The 6,684-nt window shown below is 37.8% G+C and overlaps 1 pseudogene; it reads right to left on the reverse strand.

The window, feature by feature from the left end:
* Window positions 1-5,308: 5,308 nt before the first annotated feature.
* Window positions 5,309-5,405, reverse strand: LOC144711568 (small nucleolar RNA R71; annotated as a pseudogene).
* Window positions 5,406-6,684: the final 1,279 nt, after the last annotated feature.

Below are 6,684 nucleotides of genomic sequence, written 5' to 3' on the forward strand. Positions count from 1 at the left end.
GAGATGGAAAGGCACATGGATAGAGAGACTTAGTGATGGAGAGAGACAATAACAGTGAAAGAGACATATAGCCGGTGCATGGGTGGGCACAATGCCATCTTGATGGTCGTGGATCGCTTTTCTAAGTATGCGACGTTCATCCCCAGCACATTGGAGGTGCACGCACATGGCGTGGCTCACCTGTTCATGTCCTATGTGACTATGTATTGGGGTCTTCCACTGGACATCATTAGTGACCGGGATACAAGATTCATGGGTCGTTTCTAGGAGTCATTTAAGTACATGGGCCCCACGCTCAAATTTTCAATGAGCTTCCACCCCCAAATAGATGGTTAGACTGAACGTGTAAACTCCAAGCTTGAAGAGTATTTACAACATTACCTTTTGGTCAATCAAGAAAATTTGGTGGATCTGCTGGATGTAGCGCAATTTGCACACAACATCAACCGGAGCTCGGCTATAGGGCATTCGGTGTTTGAGATTGCTACGAGAAGGCAGCCTCTAACTCCTCCAAAAGTGATAAAGGGAAAAGGGAATTTTGATTTCACTACAGCCTTTTGCTTTGCGCGCGATTGTCATTCCGCATTAAGGAAGCCCCCAAGGCACTAGAACGTGTTGCTCAAAGAAAAAAGAAGTATGCCGATCAACATAAAAGGGACGTGGAGTTCCAAGTCGACGACCTGGTTTTGTTGAAGACCAACGCATAAATGCTGAAGACAAAGCAAGCAAAACAACGACACAAGGGTCTGGTACCTCGCTACAATGGACCTTTCAAGGTGGAAGCTAAGATCCGACGAGTTGCCTATCAGCTTAACATATCTCATTGACTGGCTGTCCATCGAATCTTTCATGTGTCAGTTCTGAAGAAATATATACCAGATCCTGAAGATACGGTGATGAACCAGCCCTAGCATGTCCCTCGAAATGTGCGGGTGCATTTTGAACAGGAGGCAGAAGCAGTCCTAGCGAAGAGGGAAATTGATTAGGGAGGACGTCACGTGCTATCACAAGATTGAGTACCTAATCAAGTGGAAGAATAGACCAGTCAAATCAGCAACATGGGAGTGGGACTCAGATTTATGGCAATTTGAGGACTTGGTGCTAGCATATGAAGCGGAGCAGCTGGGGTCGACAAGGGTGTCAACAAGTTCAAGTGGTGGGGGCGTGTTAGGCCCCTAACTAGGCGGCATTCCCTGCCAACAGGCCTGCGTGCTAATCGGGAGGGCCTGTTGGTAGGAGACTGACGACCTTTAATGACTAAGTCATATTTAGTGCTACAATGCACTAAGGGTAGCGATGCCCAACCTGATCTTTCAGGCCATTGCCCTCGTGAGTGGTGACACACCACAGACAGTGCATGTGCCTGTTCGCGCTTTGGCAGAATGGATCAGGTGAAGTCCACACATATTAGGCGTGCGAGGCAATAGGCGTGAGCACTTGCGCACCAAATGTGCGTGCTAGCGCCAAGTGCCATGCGTGGGCGCCAACGCTCACGCAATTGCCAAGCGCCACGGAGTGCGAAGTGCTGCACGCAGGCGAGGACACATAGGCTGGGCAGCATGCTGTTGGTGCAGCGCGTGGAGTTGTGTGGGGTATCACGCAGCACCCACGAGGGCAGAGTGCACATTTCGTGTGCGGGGTGCGGGGCTGGGAAACATCCCGCCAGGAGACTAAGGCAAGTCGCAGACAGAGAGCGACTAGGCGACATGGGGCGGCGCAGCGTATATAGCGAATCATGATCATGATCATGCAAAAATAGAGCGAATTATGATCATGCAAATATAAAAGAAACTTTGATTTTGGATAATATGGGAGTCAATTTCCAAATGGCTACGGTATCTTGTGGGTGTGTAGGGGATAGGAAAATCAAAGGATTGAAGCACTATGACTCAAAAAGGTAGAGAGTTTAGTGAATTGAGGACCCCCTCCGCGCCACCATTCACTGAGCCGATCCTACTTGAATGTTTTTTTTCTTTCATTGAGTCAATCTTACTTTAGGGTGGAAGGTAGGCATTTCTCCAAGTCTTTAAGCACATAATTTTCTTTCCTTGATCTCCATCCACCTTACCATCTCCATTTGCCATTCCATTTGTTATACCATATGCCATATATCTATCCACTTCATTGAACCTTTCTCTAACCTACATCCTTTCATGGATGGCAGCCATCTCCCAAGTCATTCTATCTTCCTTTCCATGGGATCACCTTTATCCCATCTCTATCACCATTTCTGTCTAATTTCGCTCTTCAATTTCTTATTACATCTTATTCTCTTCAATGATTTTACATAATGCCCTCATTAGAGTCAACGATAATTCTATTCTCTTTTCTCTTTCGCAATGTTGTATTATGTTCTTTACCCCTTACAAAAAAAAAAGAAAGTCCTCAAGTTCAAGCAAAATCTGAGGAATTAAAAAAAAAGTGGGAATTTTGTGGTTGGCATTGTTAGTACATTAATTTTTTTTCAAGTTATTGAATCTAGTGAGGGCGTCACACATAATTTCTTTCTTTCTATTTCTTTCTCATTCATCAAAGTCTTGGGAGAAAGCAACCTGAAATGATATACCCTTGATGAAACCCTTCATTCCAAATCCATCTCTTCCCCTTTGAGCATTCTATCTTTTGTTTGTTCTGATTCTCTTACCCATGTGATAACTTGCAAATTAACATGATTAATTAATGAATTTTATATTATATTTATGTGTTTTAATGATTATATTTCCATGTTATCATATTAAAATAAAGATAGATCATTTAACCTTTCATTTTATTATTAATTTTGATTTTTTATCATTTTTTATGGAATTTAACTTCATTTCAGTGAAGAAATATTTTTTACAGGGTTTTAAATACTTGGCTAAAGGTTGGTAAGTGTTTCCATGATTTTTCTGGAATTTTCCATATTTTTATATAATTTTTTGACCATTATATAGCCAAGAAATGATTTTTACATATTTAAATAACACATATATTATTTATTTGGCATTTATAATATATTTAAATATTTACTAAGGAGTATCCACGTCATTCGCCCGGGCGAATAAATGGATATATTTATTTAAATAAGAATAAAGAGAGAGAGAGAATGAGTGGTTATTATTATATAATAAATAGAGAGAAGAGAGAGAGAAGAATAGTCAACATAAGCGGCTATGATTTAAAATATATAAAAGAGAGAAGAGAGAGAGAAGAATAGTCAACATAAGTGGCTATGATTTAAAATATTTAAAGAGAGAAGAGAGAGAAGAATAGCGGCTTATGATTTAAAATAAAAGAGAGAAGAATGGTCAAAGATTACGGCTAAGAGAATAAAAAATTATATATATTTTTTTAAAAAAAGACCTTTTGTCCTTTTCTTTTGTTTTTATTATTTCAGGGTGACGTGGAGAATTCCTAGCCGTTCAAATGACGAAATCACTTGCCAATGATTGCGGGCGGACAACGCGCACAACACCGTGTCAGGGCGTGATCCGAGAAAGCGGAAAAAGAGAAATAATCATGCTAGCCAATCAAAACGCGCCATTTCCAAGCTTATTGGAGGAGAGATAAATAAATCCAACGGCTCAGATTTTTTCTCACTAAAACCTTGATATCTTGAGATCTACATGTCCGATTGGGCTGAAATTTTGAGGGTAGGTTCGTCTTTTCCCCCTCTACAATCCAGACGGTTGGATCTTTAAATGGAGGTCTAGAAAAGGGCGAAAATCACTTTTTGGAGGCTCTCCCCAAGCAATTGGCCAGGAAGGACACAGGAGGCATTCTGGAAGTCGTCAGATCTGGATCTCTTTATCAAATTTGTAAGTTTCTGAAATGTATTTGATCATCTTCTAGAACGATTCGAAAACGCCTTGGCATGGGCGAAATGTACATGCCCTAGATTCATGTTTTGAATGCATCAGCACTTCTTTTTGATTTGGATTCGAGATCTGACTTTTGATAATTAATTCTTAATCATTTTAGGACATTTCTGCTTCATTACATTTTTAATTTAGGGTCGAATTGGGGCTTTCCCAATTTCTTCACTTCTCTCTCTAGGTTAATTTGATTTGTTTCTCTCTCTAGATTTCGGTTTTTATTGTTTAGGAATTTAATTTAATATATAAAAAACCCAAAAATAAAATTTGAACCGAAAATTCATCCATTTTGAACTCCAATTCAAAAATCACTTTCTTGATTATTAAATTCCCAATTTTAATTCCGAAAATTATTATAAATTTTATTAAATTGGGAAATTAATAATTTATATTTTTATGAGCTTAAAATAATAATAATATTCTTATCTGGAATTATCTGACCGAAATCAAAATTAAGTTTTACTTAATTTTGATTATTTTAAGAATATTATTTAATATTAATTGAATTAAATATTGCAAAATTCAAAATTACTTGACTTGATTCATAAAAATTGTTTGAAAATTCTGAATTGTTGCCTCCTTGCACATCGACCCCTTGCTTGCTCTATATTCTTATTTAGTAATTAAGGGAATTATAAATTTATTGCATAAGTCTAAAAAGCGCAACGACCACGTAATTTTACGTGAATTTTCGGCTTATCAATTGGCGCCGCTGCCGGGGACGCACGGTTTGAATTTTTAAATTATTCTGTGTGGATTCATTACTCTTTATTTTTTATATTAAGTCTTGGATTGAGCTGAATTTTGCAATTATTTTGTGAATTTTGATGAAATAGTGAAATTGAAAAAAAAAAATTCATCATTGCATAATTAATTTTTCTTGTTCATCAAAACTGATTATTTTTTATATTGATGTGTTTAACATTGCATGTTCGGTAGGAGATCTTTAAAACCTCATCTCGTGAATCTTGAAACAGTTAGTAGAACTCCAAGTTTTGATTGTTTTTTTGAAAGCTCCGAAGGTGAAAATCAGCATTTTTGTGACTTAATGGAGAATAATCAAAATTTTGGGGTTGAACAGGGTGTTAGAAGAATGAGGTTGAGAGAATTTTCTGACCCTATAGAGAGTGAAACCTACACTAAAATATCTGCTCCTTTACCAGAAAATGTTAATTTTAGAATTGACCCGAATATGATTAATCAATTGCCTACATTTTATGGAAGATTTAATGAGGAGCCTTATGAGTTTTTGGAAGAGTATAACCAGATTTGTTCTGCTTATAGTTATGCAGGTGTTCCTCAGGAAATTCTCAAGCTAAGGTTATTTCAGTTTGCTTTGAAAGATAGGGCAAAAGATTGGTTTAAAGGGGTAGGTCAAGAATTTCAATCTTGGAGTGAAATGCAAGCTTGCTTTTTAAAGAGATTCTTTTCTTATGGAAAGACATCTTCAATTAAGAAACATATAAGAGATTTTTGTCAAGGAACTGACACTCTAGGAGAAGCATGGGAGAGATTCATGTCACTCACTAGGAAGTGCCCACATCATGGCATACCATCTCATGAATTGGTTGAAATTTTTTATGGTGGATTGAATGATCAGGAAAGGCATCTAGTGGATATATCTAGTGGAGGAATGTTCCTTGATACCCATGCAGATGAATCCATGAAATTGATGGAAAAATTAGTAGAAGATTGGACATACCGTCAAAGATTTTCGTACACTAACCGAAGTACAGGTCCCAAGCGTGGAGGAATCATTGACGTCAAGGCAGTTGAACCGGAGATCTGGATTGATAAGCTAGAAAGAGAAATGAGCAATATTGGTAAAACAGTTAAAGATATGAGCAATGATATTAAATCTTTTTTGCAGGAGTCTAAAGGAAAGGCGAATGCAAACGAGGGCAACAATTCCACTAACAACCCTTGTTGTTTTTGTTCTAGTGAAGAACATTCTGATGAGGCTTGTCCTATGGTTGAACAGGTTAATGTATTTGGGAGACAAGATGCAGGTCAAAACCAATGGAATGCACGACCTAATCACAATTGGAGCAAAGGAGGAAACAACAATTTCGCCTCAAAGCAATTCGCCCCGCAACCATATCAGCAAAATTTTCAAAATTTTTCTAAGCCCTTTTACTCTCGTCCTAATAACAATGATGACAACACTAACTCTACTTTAATGGATTTTATCAGGGAAATGCAGGAAGAGAGAAAAAGCATGCATGAGGAAAGGAAGATGTTGATGCAAACTTTAGAAGAGCACAAGAAGGAAATTGAGATGCTCAAGCGAGGACAAGGGATTCAAGCACAACAACCTGCTCTCAGGATGAAAGGTAAATCAGAAGAAATCCTTCTAAGAGAAGGACATCCAGGTCAACTCCCTACCCAACCTAATATAAATCCTAGAAATATCATGTTGTGTGTAGATAGAAATTTAGAATCATCATGTTGTGTGTCTTCCGAAATTTTAAATGAATCTTGCATTGGTGAAAATAATAATGTTGCATCATGTCATGATTTTACAAATAATATTTTACATGGCTTTGAAGAAGATATGATTAATGATGAACATGTGAGTGTGATTTCAAAATTACAAAGTGGGAAGGTTTTGTTAGATACTCATAAAAAAAATGTAGGATTGTCGGAGCATCAAGATAAAGAAAATGGAGAGATGGAAAATGATCAACAAGATAAGGGTGGCCAGGATGAGGAAAGGCATCCACGAATGGCAGACCCTAATCCAATTGATTATAGACCACCCATTCCATTTCCTAGTGCTTTAAATATATCCAAGCAAAAACCTGAAAATTCTCATTTGCTTGAAATATTT

This window comes from Wolffia australiana, chromosome 13, assembly GCF_029677425.1.
Source record: "Wolffia australiana isolate 7733 chromosome 13, ASM2967742v1".
NCBI classification, from domain to species: domain Eukaryota; kingdom Viridiplantae; phylum Streptophyta; class Magnoliopsida; order Alismatales; family Araceae; genus Wolffia; species Wolffia australiana.